Source organism: Neomonachus schauinslandi, chromosome 1 (assembly GCF_002201575.2).
Source record: "Neomonachus schauinslandi chromosome 1, ASM220157v2, whole genome shotgun sequence".
NCBI classification, from domain to species: domain Eukaryota; kingdom Metazoa; phylum Chordata; class Mammalia; order Carnivora; family Phocidae; genus Neomonachus; species Neomonachus schauinslandi.
The window spans coordinates 97,168,545-97,187,898 of record NC_058403.1 but is presented as its reverse complement, the minus strand read 5'-3'; the positions used below and the strand labels follow the sequence as shown (position 1 = coordinate 97,187,898).

Genomic DNA, 19,354 nt, shown 5'->3' with positions numbered 1-19,354 from the left:
AATTCTGAAGATACATAAAGCAAGTATTATCTTTTAAAAAATGTACATGTCAAATTGTCCAAGGTTGAGTGAATTTTCTGAAAATATAAAATTAACTGAGGAACTATGATTGCATGTTGGTCTTCTGCCTATTTTTTTATTTTTTTATTTTATTTATTTTTTTAACAGATCAAGGCTTCTGATTTTTTTTATTACTCAAAAAAGTTTCATTTTTTTTATTTAGCTTTCTGACTCTGTGCTTGGGCCTTCAACACTTTCACAACGATTTTCTGTTCCTCGATATGGAAAGCATGCTTGATCCTGTCACGAACACACTTAGCACACATGGAACCACGGTAGGCCCTGCTGACGTGTTTTTTCGTTTTGGACAACCTCATAAGGACTTTAATGGCCCCAGGTCCATTAAATTTTTGTTGTTGTTTTTCAGGTCTCACAGCATGAACTCCTCAAAGTCAGCCTGGGCACACGCCACATGCAGATTTTGGTGCTTTCCCAACCTTCTTGGTATAAAGGTAAACGATTCTATTACCAGGGGTTCGAGACAGCCTAGTTTTGTTAGAGGCTGTATTATAGGACAGCCTGCGGTGGTAGGTCAAACGCTGGAACATTCTGAATGCCTATGGACACTGTCCCCACCTGCCTATTTTTTTAAATAAAACAGGGTTTTTTAAGGCATCAGAATTTACTGTTATTTAAGAAATTTTCATGTTTAAATAGTTATTTAAGAGTCACAAATACCACTACTTCATTTCATGAAAATAATGTCTAAAAAATAGTATACTGTGTGGAATACCCAATTCTTTGAGGCAAATATGTACTAAAAGAATAAACTTTATGGCTTTACGAATTTGCTTTTCCTAGTGTTAAAACTACCTGAGAACAAGTCCTGTCTACTGTTCTGTTAAATTAGTTCTTTGAACCAAGGAGATTCTAGTCCTAATTATTAGTAAACTTTCTTATTTAAAAATGAGTAGCTATATGATAATCCTTAATTAATCCCTTGTAGTGTAAAACTAAAAATTATTACTTATTTATTATTTATTACTTATTAATTAATTATTTATTACCCAAAATATGATAACCAAAACTCTTGCTCTTGTAAATAGATATTAGCTGAAAATAATAATGCCCCAGATCCATTGTTAGTAATGCTTGATTAAATTTTTGTTGTTTGTTTTTCATTTAGTTTTTTTTTAAAGATTTTATTTATTTATTTGACACAGAGAGAGAGTGAGCACAGAAGCAGGGGCAGCAGCACGCAGAGGAAGAGGGAGAAGCAGGCTTCCTGCGGAGCAGGGAGTTCCAATGTAAGGCTCAATTCCCAGGACCCTGGGATCATGACCTGAGCTGAAGGCGGACGTTCAACTGACTGAGCCATCCAGGTGCCCCAGTTTTTCATTTAGTTTTGATTTACTTTGTTTTAAATGTAAAACAGCTTAGAATACTTAATATGCCAGCGTGCAATGTGACTTTCTAGAAGTGGAAGTACACTAAGCAGTATTTTCCTAATCTATTTGAACCTGAAAAAAATGTTTCTCTTTTATAGGACTTCTTGTGGGATTTACTGTGCTGTGGGTCACACTTTGAAATATACTAGACTAGAGTCTACCTTATGTTTAGCTAACTTCTGAACTGAGAGTCTTACTGGTTTCTATAATACTATACATGGTTCCTTCACTGTCTTTAGTTTTTGTTTTGTTTTGTTTTGTTTATTGTGGCAAGAATACAATATGAAATCTAGTCTCTCAGCAAATTTTTATGTGTATAATACAGCATTGTTAACTATAGGGACAGTGTTGTACAGTAGATCTCTAGAATGATTTCAGCTTGCATAATTGAAATTTTATGTCCATTGAATTTCAACTCTCCATTTCCCCTCTGTCCAGTTCCTGGCAACCACCATTCCACTCTTTGATTCTAGGAGTTTGACTATTTTAGATACCTCATATAAATGGAAACATGCAGTATTTTTCCTGTTACTGGCTTATTTTACTTCACATAATGTCCTCCAGGTTTATCCATGTTGTCATATATTGCAAGATTTCTTTCATTTTTAAAGTTGAACAATATTCCATTGTATGTATACACCACGTTTTCTTTACCCAATTATCTGTTGATGGGCATTTAGGTTGTTTCCATATTTTGACTCTTTTGAATGAACATTGGAGTGCTAATATCTCTTCTAAATACTGATTTCATTCTTTTTGGATAAATACCCAGAGGTGGGATTGCTGAATGTTATGATGGTTCTATTTTTAATTTTTGAGGAATCACTATACTGTTTTTCGTAGCAACTTCAACATTGTTCATTCCTACCAAAAGTGCTCAAGGGTTCCAATTCCTCCACATACTACCCAACACTTGTCCTTTTTTTTCTTTTTCTTTCTTCTTCTTCTTTTTTTTTTTTTTTTTTACAATAGCCATCTTAACATGGGGAAAATCATTGTGGTTTTAATTTGATTTTATATTTCTGTGATGATTAATGTTTTTATCTTTACATAGCCTGCTGACCATTTGTACATCATCTTTGGTATTTCAAGTCTTTAGCCCACTTTAAGGTCAAGTTATTTGGTTTTTTTGCTGTTGAGTTGTATGATTTCCTTATGCATTTGGGATATTAACCCCTATCTGATACATGGTTTGCAAAATTTTCTTCCATTCTGTAAGCTGCCTTTTCATTTTGTTGATTATTTCCTTTGCTGAACAGAAGATTTTTAGTTTGATGTACTCTTTCTTATCTATTTTTGCTTTTGTTGTCTATGATCTTGGTGTCATATTGATGAAATAATTGCCAAGACTAATGTCATGAAGCTTTTTCTCCATGTTTCCTTCTAGGAGTTCTACAGTTTTAGGTCTTATGTTTAAGTCTTTAATTCATTTTGAGTTTATGTTTGTGTATGGTGTAAGATACGGGTCAATTTCATTCTTTTGTGTATAGATATCTAGTTTCCATAGCACCATTTGTTGAAGAGACTATCCTTTCCCCATGTATGTTCCTGATACCCTTGTCGAAGGTCAGTTGACCTTGTATATGTGTATTTATTTCTGGGCTCTATTTTGTTCTATTGGTTTATATATCTGTCTTTATGCCAGTACCGTGCTATTTTAATTACTTTAGCTTTGTTATATATTTTGAAATCAGGAAGTATGATGGCTCCAGCTTTTCCTTTCCAAGATTGTTTTGGGCTATAAAGGGTCTTTTGTGGTTCTATATGAATTTTTGCATTTTTTTTTCTATTTTTGTAAAAACTGTTATTGAGAGTTTGATAAGAATTGTACTGAATCTGTAGATTGCTTTGGGTAGTATGGACATTTTAATAACAAGTCTTCCAATCCATGAATACATGTCTTTCCATTTGTTTTTATCTTCTTTAATTTCTTTCATCAATTTTTTTTGTTTTTATCATATAAACCATTCACCTCCTTTGTTAAGTTTGTTCCTAAGTATTTTATTCTTTTTGGTGCTATTGTAAATGGGATATTTTCCTTAATTTCCTTATCAGATAGTTCAGTATTAGTCTATAGAAATGCAGCTGGTTTTTGTATATTGACTTTGTATCCTGCAACTTTACAGAATTTGTTTATTGTGCTTAACAGTTTGTGTGTGTGTGTTTGGGGGTGTGGAATCTTTAGGGTTTTCTTTATATAAGACCATGTGATATAAAAACAGGGAAATTTTACTTCTTCCTTTCTGATTTGTATGCCTTTTTTTAAATTTTATTTTATTAGGTTATGTTAATCGCCATATATTACATCATTAGGTTTTTTCCTTTTTTTAAAAATTTTATTTTATTATGTTACGTTAATCACCATACATTACATCATTAGTTTTTGATGTAGTGTTCCATGATTCATTATTTGCGTATAGCACCCAGTGCTCCATTCAATACGTGCCCTCTTTAATACCCATCACCAGGCTAACCCATCCCCCAACCCCCCTCCCCTCTAGAACCCTCAGTTTGTTTCTCAGAGTCCATAGTCTCTCATCGTTCATCTCCCCCTCTGGCTCCCCCCCTTCATTTTTCCCTTCCTACTAACTTCTTTTTTTTTTTTTTTTTTAACATATAATGTATTATTTGTTTCAGAGGTACAGGTCTGTGATTCATCAGTCTTACACAATTCATGCCTTTTATCTCTATTTCTTGCCCAGTTGTTCTGGCTAGACTTCCAGAACTATGTTGAATAGAAGTGGTGAAAGCAAGCATCTTTGCTGTGATCCCAATCAAGGGACTGTTGTGTATGATATTTGCTGTGTGATTTTTATATATGCCGTTATTATGTTGAGATCATTTCCTTTTATTTGTAGTTTGTTGAGAGTTTTTATTATGAAAAGGTACTGTTTTTTCTGCATCTTTTGAGATGATCATGTGATTTTTTATTCATTCCATTAATGTGGTATATCACATTAATTGACTTTCATATGTTGAGCCATCCTTGCATCCCAGGGATAAATCTCATTTGGTTATATTGTATGATCCTTTTAATGTGCTGTTGAATGTGGTTTGCTAGTATTGTGTTGACTTTGGTACCAGGGAAATGATGGCCTCATAAAATGAGTTTGAAAGTGTTGCTCTTTCCACTCTGAAGGGACATGGTTGTGGAATGTTAAATAACTAAGGACATTATTAGGAAAAAAAGTTACTTCAGCAAAATGAAAAAAGGAAACAAAGCAGATGACATTGGATATGAGAGGTAGCATGAGCTAACCATGGGATAGTAGAAGATAGGAGATGGTAAAGGTCTGTTGACTTTAGACTTGGAAGATTCTTCTTTAAATGGTAATGTTTAAAAAATGTCAGATTATATTTCTTTCCCTATTGATCCAATCCCACAACACATATGATCCTTGTTCACATAGTCTCAGATTTTAAGGACTGTTTAATGGTCTTTCACTTTTAGAAAATGTATAAATAAAGCATAGAAGAGAAGTGTAACTACAAAATAGTACATCAGTACTAGATGTTAGGGCTGCCCTTGGATGGCTCAGTTAGTTAAGCATCCAACTCTTGGTTTCAGCTCAGGTCATGATCTCATGGGTTGTGGGATCAAGCCCCATGTCATCAAGGTCCCCATCCAGTGGGAAGTCTGCTTGAAAAATTCTCTCCCTCTGCCCCTCCCTTCACACGTGCTGCCTCTCTAAAATAAATAAATCAATCTTTTAAAAAATACTAGATATTCATTTGTATAAGTAATTTACATACTTCAGTGAGCATTAATTTGTTTTCCTATAATGTATTTTCATAATTAAGGTTTATAAGTACAAAAATTGGGAGGTGAAGATTGGGTGAGAAGAAGTTGAAAAAAATATAGATATTCCATCTACATTCTCAGGTGTCCCTAAAGCCTGCAAAGCTATTATTAATGTCTGGTTCTCTAAAAGCTGACCTGCAATGGGAAATTTTATGTCTGTAATTTATTAAGGAGGTGTTCTTAGGAGAAATCAGTAAGGGAATGAGAGAAGTAGGCTGGGAAAGGAGAAGGAACTATGTAAGATGTGGTTTCAGATAAAGTCTAGGTTCTTTAATCCCCCAGGAGCTTTGGGGAATAAATGTAAGATGTCTGTCTGTCATCACTTGGGATCAGGAAGCAGGGCTTTTGCACACCTCCAACACCCCAGCTTATCATCAACTGTGACTTGCAAGGCGGAGGGAGGAGTAGGGTGCCCCGGTTAACTGCTAGTTATTTTTAGGAAGGTGAGTGTGATGGTTTATTGTATATGTTAACTTGACTGAGCCACAGGGTCCCAGACATTTTGTCAAACATTATTCTGGATCTTTGTGGGTGAGATTAACATTTGAATCCATATAGTAAAGCCCTCCCCATCATGGATGAGCCTCATCCAACCAGCTGAAGGCCTGAATAGAACAAAAAGACTCACCTTTCCATGAGTCAGGAGGAACTCCTCCTGTATGACTTCCTTCCAGCAGGGACGTTCAGTTTTTTCCTATCTTCAGACTTCAACTGAAACATTGATTCTTCCTGGATCTCAAGCCTGCTAGTCCTCAGACTGAACTACATTATTGGCTTTACTGGTTCTCAGGACTTCAGACTCAGACTGGAACTACACCATCAGCATACTTGGATCTTTAGCTTGCCAACTACAAATCTTGAGAGTTGTCAGCCTCCATAATTGTTTGAGCCAATTCCTTATGAAATCTTAGTGTGTATGTGTCTCTCTCTTTCATTTTCTCTCTCTCTCTTTCTCCCTTATTTGTTCTGTTTCTCTATAGAACCCTAGCTAATACAGTGAGAGACTGATTCTACAACCTAAGTGAAATCCTCCAGAAAATGTCAGTCAAATGTGAGGTCTCAGCAGAAGCACCCCTGGGGAGTAGTAAAAGCAATCTCAAGGGATTTGGGTAGGGCAGCAACATTTGCTACAATTATACATTTAGGTTCTCCTTTATATATTCTAGGAAACTGCCTGCATACAAATAGCATCTCCATCTAGCCTTTCTTTCCCAACCAATATTTCAGTCATTTGTTGTGAAGGTTGCTGTATATGCAATAAAAAAAAAAAAAAATCTTGACACTTTTAACTCATCTTGTGGTAAACATTGTTTCCTATGAATTTTATACCCATATTTAGTCCATAATCTATTCTAAAACAAATTTAGGATTCTAAATTTACATAATTGTTATGCGGGTTCCTTATGTTTTACTTTCAACAGAGCTATTCCTTATGGCAAATTACTTCAATGTTCTTTTTGGAGATTTAGGTCTCCAAAACTTTCAGAAAGATGTAAAAATATCACAGATAATCCAAAAGATGACCAGTCTATCATTTGAAGCTAAATACTTCTTAGCAAAAATTGGGGTACTTGGTACTGAGATTACAAGAGCTCCCTTTGAAAATGATAGAATCAAAAACTATAATCATAAAGCTTTAGGACTAAAAGTTTCTTAGAGGTCATCTTGTCTAATACACTGTTGCTCCATACAAGTAAACTGAGGAAGAGAATATGAAATCAACTAAGGAATAGAGTATATATATGAGATAACTTTTTAACTTTACATTTTAAACACCTTAATCTGCAATTAGTTTTAGTTGGAGCTCAGTATAAAGTCATTTATATACAATACGTTTTTAATGTTGAAATCTTATTGCTCATGGGTCTAAATTCAATTCAGAAATGCCTCAGATGCAATTTTCTAGTAAATGTTTTATTAAAAGGAATGTATCCTTTATAGAGAACAGACTATTATGAACAAAATATAGCCATGATTTTTAAAATAATTTATAATTACAAATCTTTGAAGAAAATAATAATAATGAAGGCAATGACAGCAATGTCAAGAGCATGGGCATATTAACATATGTTTTATTAACACAGGTATTTTAAACGTATGCTTAATCCCCAAACAATCCAACAAGGTCAGTATTTTTATTACTCCATTTCACATACAATGAAACTGTGAAACCTGATGCCCCAGTCACTCTAGCTTCCATAATTGACTTCTCAACCATTATATTCTTCTGTAGAGCAAATATACTTTGAACACCTAACTACTTACTATTTAAAACAGCTGAATACACATTTAAACTATTTTCATGCACATTTGCCAGAGATTTATGAATGTATGAATACTATTTCACTGCCTTTCTTGTTTTGTTGTGAACATAAAACAGTGGATGGTTATTAGATGTAATTTAATGATCAAGTAGAAATCATGTGTTTCAGCATGACTCTTAATCAGTTTTTGAGGAATGCAGTTTGGTATTTAAATATGAAGATGATGGTACTGATTTACTGTTAAAGAACATATTGGTGGGGTTGATTTTGCAGTATGAGGGATTGTATAGGCTATAATAATCATTCTTGGAAGAAAGTACAGTGTCACAGAAGTCAGGGGGCCTAGGGGTTAATTTCTGCTTTGTAAGTGGCCATTTGGCTTTAGCCAAGTCACTCTACTCTGTGAGAATCATTTTCCTGTCCTTTAAAGTGAAGAAGTTGGGGTTTTGACCTAAATCAATTTGAAGATTCCCTCTAGGTCTATTTAAACATTCTATGATTCTATGACCTACACCTCATTAGTGGTGTGTTAATAGTCAAAATTAGGCCCAAATGAAATACATACTTTTTATATGGGAGAGATACTGTTGAATTTGAAATACCAATTTTTAATTTCTATTTTGAAATTTTCTTCTTCCTGCTCTATGCTCTTCCAGAAACCTTTGCTCTTAGAAAAGAACTGAAGTGCAAGGATTGAATAGAGATAAGTCTTTGAGTATTTTAAAAATTATTTAAGAAGCTAAATTACAAGGATTTAACAAAAAATTAAATGTCTGAATTTCAAAAACAAACCTTAAGTCAACCAGTCTATCAATTGTTCCCTGTCTGAACTGAAATGACAAATAAAATACATTATCATACCTTATCCATGTAGACGAGTTATGTAATGTGGCAAGAGAGAAGAATGACTTTGGACCTGCCCTCTGGAAAAGATGCCCTTACTTGGCATTCTTCACTGATCCTTGAACAGTGTGCAGTGTGCCTGAACAGTTGGAAGTAGACTGGAACAATTGTAAAACACTGAATTAGTAGGAGGTAAGGGATGTATTTGCAACAGCTGAAGCAAAATGAACTTTTCTGCCGAGAAAAGCAGCTTAGTTACAACCCTCTGAGCTTAGACGTCAATCCATCCGCAAGCAGGACAAGTGTGGGTGATATATGGAAAGGATATTTTAAAATCCGCTTGAGTTTGCCAATCTGGAGATTCGCCCAGGAATGAGAGCCTCAGAAAAATCATGATGGAAACAAGCAAATTTTATCATATTTATGCAGAACTTGAGAGACACAGAAACTAATTGGATAGACTCCCATTGCTGAGCAGATGAAGATTTCATCATTAATGATTACTATGACAGAAAACTCTTTTAACTGTTTTTCTCTAATATCTGCAGCAATTAGATAAGTATATGTATTAGCTTTGTATAATATCATGATGGAAAAAATACTTTCCTCACATGTCTGTATAAAGCTAACCCTGTTCTCTTGTAGCTTGCTGAATCTTAAATCAGTTTTCAAACATGGCTATGCTGTCAAATAGAAGTGTGCTAGAACATTTCTTCCTAAAGTCAGAAGCATTTCATTTTGAATGCTTAAGAAAATTGCAAATGCCAAGTGTTTTTTTCCTTTAAAATAAAGGTGTGTTTAACATCTTGAATTATGTAAAATATTTGTGACACTAAATAATAATGCACTTTTCCTTTAATATAAATGGAATCTTTGTCAGCAAAGTAAAACACCCCACATTAAAAATAATATTAATGCTCATTGGCTGTGTGCATTATTGTCTTTTGCAGACATCAGCTGAATCACTATGATTTATTCCAAATGAGATATTTTTAATGAAAATGTATCACATAGAGAAGCTAAATCATTTCCAGTAATATTGTAACAGCTTCAAAAGGAGACACAGTGGTGTTAAAGAGAAGCGTATGATTCTTGGTGTCAGTGCCAGAGAACTATAGTTTTAATGTGTTAAATCAGTACAAGTGATGACACGAATGATTAGATTTTTACAATAGCAACTTAATTTGAAAGAAGCAGACATTCTTACTCAGGGACTTAGCTAAAATTTCATAATAAAGTTAAAAGAATTAAAATTTGCCCAAAGGCTTTCAAATAACTTATTTTTTAATAAATATAAACTTTGGTGTATACTGATTAATGTTATAGGCTATAAAATAGTTTTGAGTAAGTGGAAGAACTCTAGATGAAGTGTAAGTAATTATATTTACTTTTGCAGAAGTATGTAATATTTAGCTATTGAGATGTCATCCTAAACCTTATTTATTTAAGGGTGTTAAATTCTAGTATCTTAAGTTGCAGTGCTGTTTTAAGACAGGTCGATAAAAAAGATAGGTTATGTATATATTAACGATTGAAAAATTAAAATAATGGAATCCAAGGAAGCAGAACAAATGCTGGGGATCTTATGGGAGTATGTGTGGCCACCTCACACAGAGACTTCTGTGGTGTCAGGAAAGCATGAACCCCTGGAGTCATGTCCTACTCTTCATTCAGAGCTCTTTCATGGCCTGCTGTGTGCTCTCAGCATGTGGGGGTCAACCCCTCACACATCTTAATCAGCCAGCTGAGAGCAAAGTCTCAGGGTGTAGCACTGAGGTAGAGGATGGTGGGAAGAGAAGGGTTGGGGAAAAGGACAGCCTGAATAGGGAAGTGAGAAAGAAACAGAGACAAGAGATTTGTTGTGGTTTTGCTCTAGGCTGACCCTAATTTAAGGCATTGGGGAAAAAAAAATGGAATCCATAGCATACAAAATAGGATAAAATTCACCAAAGGTTTAATTGGCTTGTGCTCTTTGGAATGTATCAGTATCGATGCACTCACTTTAAAAAACCAGCAATAATACCATGAGTCCAACTATCATAGATCACTGCTGATCAGATAGCAATTTTACTGAACATTCTCAATGAAGCTATTGTTTTAGGTCACATAGTTATGCAATGTGGCATAAATTCTGACCCAGTTAGGAGAAATTGAAAGAAGCTACATTCAAAATAAAAGTGATATTTAAGAAAAGGACTCAGTAGTAAAATGCTAGAAAGTAACGTCTTTTACTATTACTTGGCATCCTTAAACCACCTCTGAATTTAATATACTAAGTATACTTTGAAACTATAGTTTCTACTTTATCCTTTTTACAATGAGCAGCATAGGACATGGTTTCCTTTGGGGGAAATGTATTTTCCAGATTTTGCAGTTGGGAATAGAATTGTTGTAGAGAATATATTATTTATTTTTGGTAGTTCTAATTCAAACTATAATTGAATAATTGTGTAATTAGTTGTTGAAAGGCTGCATCCCCAAGATGATGTACTCTATGAAGACTGGGATGGTGTCTGCCTTGTGAACGATAGCCCCAGCCCCTAGCTAGGGCCTTGACACAGTAGGCAGTCACTCAATAAGAAATAGCTCATTAATTGAAGGATGACATGGGCCCACAGCTAGTAACTGGAAAGGAAGAGAATTCAAGCCTAAACTGCTAACTCCATGCTCAGTGCTTTAGGGATTATTTTGAATTTGTAAATGACAGGTTACAAGCATCAAATTCACAGATATATTTCTTAGTGAATTCAAACATTACCATTGAATAAGCTATGTGTATAGTGAGTAGCTTGACTAAATCACTTGATCTGTTCTTGTGAGATGATTTCATGGTTTGCTTTTTATGGAAATGCCTTTAAGTTACAGTTTATATTGCAAATCATGATTCCAGACAGTTCATGGCTAGGGCCACTGATTCAATTCTCAGAGGGAAAATTAGATTTTCCAGGGAAACTTTCTTTTCCCACAGAGTTTGCAATTCCAACTCTAGTGAAAAATGCCTGTCTTGTCTGAAGGAAAAATTCTGCACTAAATGTGAGCTAACATCAGCCCTTCCCAATCTCCAGTGCTGAATCACCAGTTGATTAGTTGATCCACCGTTAATGATTTAGTTACCCTAGATATTTTCTAAACTCCTTCTTGGCTCAGAATTTATATTAAATTAATAGCACTCAAATTGTATACATATAATCTCTTTTAATTCTGAAAACAATTTTATGAAATAGATATTAACTTCCCAATTTGAGATGAGGAAAAGGAGTCACAAAGGGAATTCAAACCTAGGTCTTCTCAACTTACACCCTTACCTTAAGTGCTTATTCTGCAGTAAAATAAGATGATAATAAGTAAATTATTGCTCATAGTGTTTTATGAACATCAAATATGGTAGAAAATATTATTATGATTAATGTGATTTGTAAGCTAAAAAGTAGTGTATGCAATACAAGCTATTGTTAGTGCCATTTGATGCAGGCTTTAGAGTACTGCAACTGGGGAAAAACATCCTGAGTTGATATGAAATTCTATAAATATCAAAAATATCAAAATTATCCCTGTTGCAGAATTATAGGAGCTCTTAAATATTTGAGACTTAACTTTTATGATTCTATGATTTTTTTTTTGATTCCTTAAGAGGTGTAATTTTTTCAAAATACAACCATGAATAATTATTAGCACAGTGTAGATGGAACTCTCCTTGAGCATTTTGGGAGGCCTTACCTTGAAGGTATCAGTATTATCCCTCTTAGAGCTTCATCTGAGAAGGAGGATCATTATTAGTATGTAGGGTAGGGTCATATTTGTGGCCCAGCTTTTTTTTTCTTCTAATATTTTCCCTTTATATTTGGCAAGACTGATACCAAAGACTAGAAGATTGAATTTCCCCACCTTCTTGGCAGCTAGGAGACAGACATTTGACCAAGATTCCCCCAGTAAAATGTATCTCCATGATGCTTCAGTTCAGCAGGGAAAAAGTAGAAGATTTTCCTGGGAAGTCATACCTGGTGAATATGGCAGGGTTTGGTATAGACACTGAGTCTGAGAAGCAACTGTGACAGAATTGCCAAGGATAGGATCTCATGTTCACGGTTTACAATGCCTGTGTTAGAACCAGACCTAAGAGTAGTTTAGTGGTGTGGTTTGGGTATTATTTCTGGTGGCATAATCTATAAACTCCATTGTCTGGCCCTCCTGGGACTTCTGATGGCTAGTTTGTATCATTTAATAAATTCCTATTCCAGTGTACCTAATTTGTTCTCTTTTTGCAACTAGTAAACCTGACTAAAATAAGCCTGTTTCACATAGCAGGCTTGTGTTAGAATAATTGTCTCCCAAAGATGTTCATATCCTAATTCTTGCAACCTAAGAACATATGAAGTTGCACAGTAAAAAGGGATTTTTGCAGATGTGATTAAGATTACAGACCTTGGAATGGAGAGGTTATCCTGGATTACCCAGGTGGACCCAATCTAATCACGTAAGTCCTTAAAAGCAAACACTTTTTCCTGGCAAAGTCCAGGTATATATAGAGGAACAGAGAGATAGGACAAAAGAAGAGGCATGAGAATGATTCTATCTGCCGTTACTGGCTTTGAAGATGGAAGAAGGGGGCTATGAGCCAAGGAATGCAGCTGATCTCCAGAAGCTTGGAATGGCCCTCAGCTGACAAACAGCAAAGAAACTGATACCTTAATTCTACAACTGAACTGGAACTGAATTCTGCTAACAACCTGAATGAGCAAGACAAAGGAATCTACTCTAGAGCCCACCACAGTTCTCTCTTATAAAACTGTAAAGTAATAAATGTGTATAGTGTTTAAAGCCACTAAATTTGTGATTGTACAGAGCTAATACAAAGCTAGGACAAACTTAATAGTTCATGGAGCAGTGTCTGATTGGGAACACTGATCAGCATTTGTATAAAGCCAGAAAGTCAAGCCAGTCCCTGGAGATATTGATAGGATGGAGAGCCAGATTCATAGTCACAAAGGATAAAGTTTATAATTATCTATTCTTGCACAGTCTGTTATCAATCATCAGGTGTGCTGTTGGATTACAGAGCCAGCACCCAGTTCACATGGGCCACCAGTACTCTATTATTGGTGCCTTGATTCTTATTATGACCAACTTCATGTACTTGACATTTCTGTGCTCTGGATCTTGCTGTATTCTGTTCCTGTCACTCATTCTTCTATTTTTATTTTTATTTTTGCTTCCTTGAAACTTGCCAAGGTATTCTTAACTGTCACTTTAGATATGACATAATCCGCACCTGACCATGACTTTGATTCTGCTCCTGCAGAATACTAGCTCTATCCTTTGTTAGAGCCTTATAGTATAAGACTCTCACCTTGACCTCTGAACCTGGATATTAATTCAGAAAGATCTCTATGCTTAATTTCAGGAGGCAAAGTACAGAGCAGAAATAAACAGTGAGAGTGATATATGGCAAAATTCAGAGAGAAATGACATGAAATGCAAAATAAGGATTGAATCAGAAAACACTGAAATTAGTTGGGCTAACAACATTGGGCAGTTAAACTGTTAATGCTTCTATTCTTCTCTATATAAAATTTGGATAATAATAGCAGTTCATAGATAACTTATAATACCGAATAAAGTAATATACTTAAAACTCTTAGAATGGTCTGTGGCGCATAGTAAATGTTTTATAAATGACCATTTTTACTGATATAGGGTATATATACTAGTGTACTTTTTTACACAGAAAGCATACTGAGGGGGAAAAGGAGGTATGTCTTCTTAAATTTTTTTGTCTATATTGAACAGTTGTCCTTGTGAAAACAAGTCTTTTGATTTAAGAATATATCTGGTCATCAACATTTATTTAATAAACTAAGTATTAATACTCAGTTAATTTTCAACTATCATAAAGTCAGCCCTTAATGAATGAGCCTTAGTTTGATGGAAAAATCAGTAATCTAAAAAGCTTTGTTTTTCAAAGTATGGTCTGGGGGAGTGTATTTGAATACAGAATCTCAGATCCCACCTGATAATTAGAACCTGCATTTTAATAAGATCCCCAGATAATTCATATGTACCCTAAGGTTTTGGAAGCACTGATCTAAAGCACAAACAATAAAAATTGGAAAAGTAGCCAAATTAAAATTTTAAACTACTTAAAGTTATCACAACAGGAAAACTATTCTTATGCCTTCTCCATTTTGTTTTATCGTTTATAAAATGAGGACGCTATACTACCTATTTCTTGAAATTAAGGTAAAGATTTGATGACCCATATCATTACTAATTAGATAATACACATAAAGCTCTCTGTAAATTGCCTGGCCAATAATAAAATATCAAATGTAAATATGATCGGTATTCTTATTTATCAGCTCATTCCTCTACACAAGATTTCCTCTTCTACTTGTCCAACAATCCTATTTAAATAATATCTACATAATAACTTGGGTATGCTGGTGCAAATAATCATTTGAGATGATGACCACAGTGGATCAGGAGGAGAACCAACCCATTTTTGTCCTTCTTATAGCTAGAGCATAGGGAATAAGATAAGAAAAAAGGGTCCTAACTTAACCCAATTTAAATAGCTAATATTTATTGAATTTTTTATAGATTAATTAATTGCCTGTGAAAAATTTTTATCTCCAGTTATTTGGGCCTGTAGAAAATTACTTTAGTCTGTGAGAAGGAAGCCACATATAACATCTAAAATGAGAAAAGGCAAAGATTAAGACATGTGGATTTTTATATCTCCTACAGAGGTATTAAGTATGAAATAGAAGAAAGAGGCCTTGCTTAGAAGTCAGCAGGACCTGGGCTTAAAATCTGACTGTTTTCTTACTTACTATATGACATTTGGCAAATCAATGAATTGCTCTGAAGTTTATTTCCTCATCTATAAATATTCGCCTTAAAAGACTATGGTTCTTCACTTGATCTTAGCCAAAAGGCCGAGAAGCGATAAAAGGACTGTGGTCCTTGTTAAATGTGAATACCTCTTCTATGTTGTCTGGAACATAGTAGGCATAAAATAAAGGCTATTTTTTTTGTCTTTTTGATTTTTAGATACATAAATATGATAAGGTACATGACAGGATTATATCTGTAAATATTAATATGCATTTTCTGTGTATTTTCCTCATCTTCTTCATGTTATTTTCGAAGGAGATTTTATTCCCTCCCAATGTGTTTGTAAATAAGTAGAAACAAAGACTTACATTTAAGTATGTGACAGAAAGATTCAGCCATATGCTTACAGGGCAGCCTAAAACAAGATAAGAATGGACCTGTATATAGAAGAGAACGTGGATTGACTGATTGGAAAAAAAGGAAAAAGGGACCCTAGACATTGAAAGAAAAAGAGAAAATAGTACCTTTCTTTTCAAGGACTAGAGCCACAAACAAAAGAGGCTGAGCATCATCTCTCCGAGTATGGACTTTTTACCAATCCATCACATAGGGACAAAACTCTGTCCTGGTCCACTGAGTAGATCATAAACATAGCTTGAAAGACTCAGACAGTATATTGGTGACCAAGATGGAATTGAACACAACCAGAGGTGATTTTTCTATGAGCCATAATAGGACTATATAGATTGCCAAGGATAATCCCTGTCTAGTTATTGACTCAAAGACAGCAGAGGTACACCAGGTATCTTGAAAAGGATAATGATTGAGGTTATACCATCACATGATTCTGATACTTGAATATGAAAAATCTCAGGCCTTTTTTTTTTTTAAGATTTTATTTATTTGTCAGAGAGAGCACAAGCAGAGAGAGCGGCAGGCAGAGGGAGAAGCAGGCTCCCCACTGATCAAGGAACCTGATACGGGACTTGATCCCAGGACCCCAGGATCATGACCTGAGCTGAAGGCAGGCGCTTAACTGGCTGAGCCACCAAGGTGTCCCTAAAAAATCTCAGACATTTTTAGTTCATGAATTTTAGTGACTACTTGAACATTAGGTAGTCACAGAGAGACTAGAAAACTATTAATATATTATTAGATAATATTTCAAATGTGTGTATTATTATAGATTATTACAAAGAAATTATATTTACTGATACATTTGGACATCTGCATACACTATTTTTAGTGTATGCAATTTACATTAAAATTTTCTTGGGGCACCTGTGTGGCAGTTAAGCATCCAACTCTTGATCTTAGCACAGGTCTTGATCTCAGGGTCATGAGTTCAAGCCCCATGCTGGGCTCCACCCTGGGCATGGGACCTACTTAAAAAAAAAAAGTTTCTTTATTGTGCTGTTGTTACATTGACAATTTAGGCCTCAAGACTTAATAAAGCAAAGAGATACAACTTTGCATTGATATTTAGTTGAATTTTTACATGCATCTTTGTAAATAGGGTAAAAGCAGTCACTTTATAGTAGCCCCTGAGTTATCTGATGAAAATTCTTTTAATTTTATCAAATACATTCAATTTTGCAAGATTTATTAAACACTTATCAGGTACTATCTAATATGCCAAGACAATAACAATGATATGCTTTTATAAGTGCTGTGATTAATATTATAGGAAGATACATAAAAATTACAATAGAAAATTCTATAAAAATGAATGATTCTGTGCTCATGTATTATGTTTTTCAAAAAACTAACTCATGCTTTTTCTACTCTGCAGAAATATTTTTTTCATATATTAGAAACATATATGAAAATTATAAAGAATTATAAAGATCTTTTGTCTTGATGTTGTTCTTTAGAGAGTTTTAAACTGATTATTCACATTTACAGTTTTGGTTATAACAGATTAGGTAATTTGAACCTATTTTCACACTTGAAGACAACTTTAAAAAGCTGGATGAAGTTAAAAACAAATAGCTTAAAAACATGTAGAGCTAACAAAGCTGTGAAAAGTTACAAGGTCAAGATTTGAAGAGTGGAAATTTAAAGATGGCTGGTGTTTATTGCCACTCTCTCCTGAGGAGCACTGACTGGCTTATTCTGAAAGAGGTAGCTCAATGTTTAAGAATCTAAGCAGTCATGTTGAAACTCTCAAAGCTAGAGGGAAAACTTGGGTGAGCAACATGTAGTTTAGCTCTTCCATGAATTGATGCTTAATTTCAAATCATCTCAAACTTGAAACTGAATTAAAGGAATCACAGATTCTAGTACCTCTAGCTGTGTTTGAGTTTAAACAACCATTTTTATTACATTCAGGGAGATAATTGAGAAGATTGACCTTTTTAGAAGACTGCAAGAAAAAAATTTCAATAGTTAAATGAATATTCCAGAACTTAAAAAAAAAAATTAAAGTTAGAAATTTAAAGATTGGTTCAATAATAAGACATGCTAAGGAAATTAGTGAACTTGAAATAGGTTAGAAGGAAATTTCCAGAATGAAGTGAAGAGAAATGAAATATGTTAAACACAGAAGAATATTTAAGAGATAAACAGGACAAAGCGAGATGATCAAATATGTATGCAACTGGAGTCCTAGAAAGGGATAGAGAAAATGAGGCAGAAGCAATATTTGAAATACATAATTTTCAAGAATTTTCCAAAACTGATCACAACATATAACAAACCACAGGACCTAATGAATGCCAAACAAAACAAGGGAAAGATAATTGCTCCTAGATAACAGTAAAATTTCTGGAAAAATGAGAGAGAATGAGAGAGAGAGAGGGCCCTCAAAAGAAGGTATATCAGAAACTGTAAACACTAACATACCAAGAGGATATCATGAACAATTTTACTCTAAATTTTTAAATTTAAATGAAATGGGGGCACCTGGGTGCCTCAGTCAGTTAAGCATCCAACTGTTGGTTTTGGTTCAGGTCATGATCTCATGAGTCATGAGATTGAGCCCTGTGACAGACTCTGCACTGGGTGGGGAATCTGCTTGAGATTCTCTCTCTCTCTCTCTGTGTCTCCCCCTGTGACCCTCCCCTCACTCATGTGCTCTCCCCCTCTTTCTCTCTCAAATAAATAAATAAATCTTTAAAATTTAGACAAAATGGACAGACCTAGAAAAATACAACAATGGAATGTTATTCAGCCTTAAAAGGGAAATCCTGCTATTTGCAACAATTTGATAAACTTGGAGGACATCACGCTAAATGTAAGAAAAACTGTATGATCTCACTATTACGGTGAAGCTAAAAAAGTTGAATACAGGGAAGCAGAGAGTAGAGCAGTAGTTACAGTGGAGGGAAGATGGGGGAAATGAGGAGATGTTTCTCAAAGAGTACAAAGTAGCAGTTATGTAAGATAAGTCTAGAGACCTAAAGTGCAGCATGATGATTATAGTTAATAATATTGCATTGGATACTGGAAATTTGCTAAAAGAGGAGATTTCAGGGACTCTCATCACATATACATGAAAATGGTAATATGTGCAATGTCTGTATATTAATTAACTTGGCAATAGTAATCATTTTCTGTGTATATGTATATCAAATTATCATGTTGTACACCTTAGATATAAATTTTTATTAAATTAAATTTTAAAAAAGATTTTCATTATTCTATTTGAGACATAGTAAGTATAAAGGTTTTACTAACTATGCTAGGTCAGATATCACTTTGTCTAGAAACTTGTAAATATATGAAATTGTAATCCATTCTAAATATCACAAAAACTGCTGTGGAGTTTTCCAACAATGGAATTTTTTTGTTTATTTATTTATTTATTTTTTTTAAAGATTTTATTTATTTATTCATTAGAGACAGAGAGAGAGAGAGAGAGAAGCAGAGGGAGAAGCAGGCTCCCAAGGAGCCGGGAGCCCGATGTGGGACTTGATCCCAGGACCCTGGGATCATGACCTGAGCCGAAGGCAGACGCTTAACCATCTGAGCCACCCAGGCGCCCTGGAATTTTTTTGTTTAAAACCAAAACTTTACTAATGCAAATAGATCAATGTTTAACATGTCAAATTGGTATTTTAGTTTGAAACAAAGAATTTTAAAATTATGATTTTTAATCACATTCCTAAAATAGATTTCCCTGGAAAAAAATATAGCCAGAAAAATGAAAATGGTGAAATAAG

At 34.4% G+C, this 19,354-nt stretch overlaps 1 pseudogene; it reads right to left on the bottom strand.

Moving 5' to 3' along the window:
• Positions 1 to 215: 215 nt before the first annotated feature.
• Positions 216 to 608, bottom strand: LOC110591735 (annotated as a pseudogene).
• Between the last annotated feature and the right edge of the window lie 18,746 nt (positions 609 to 19,354).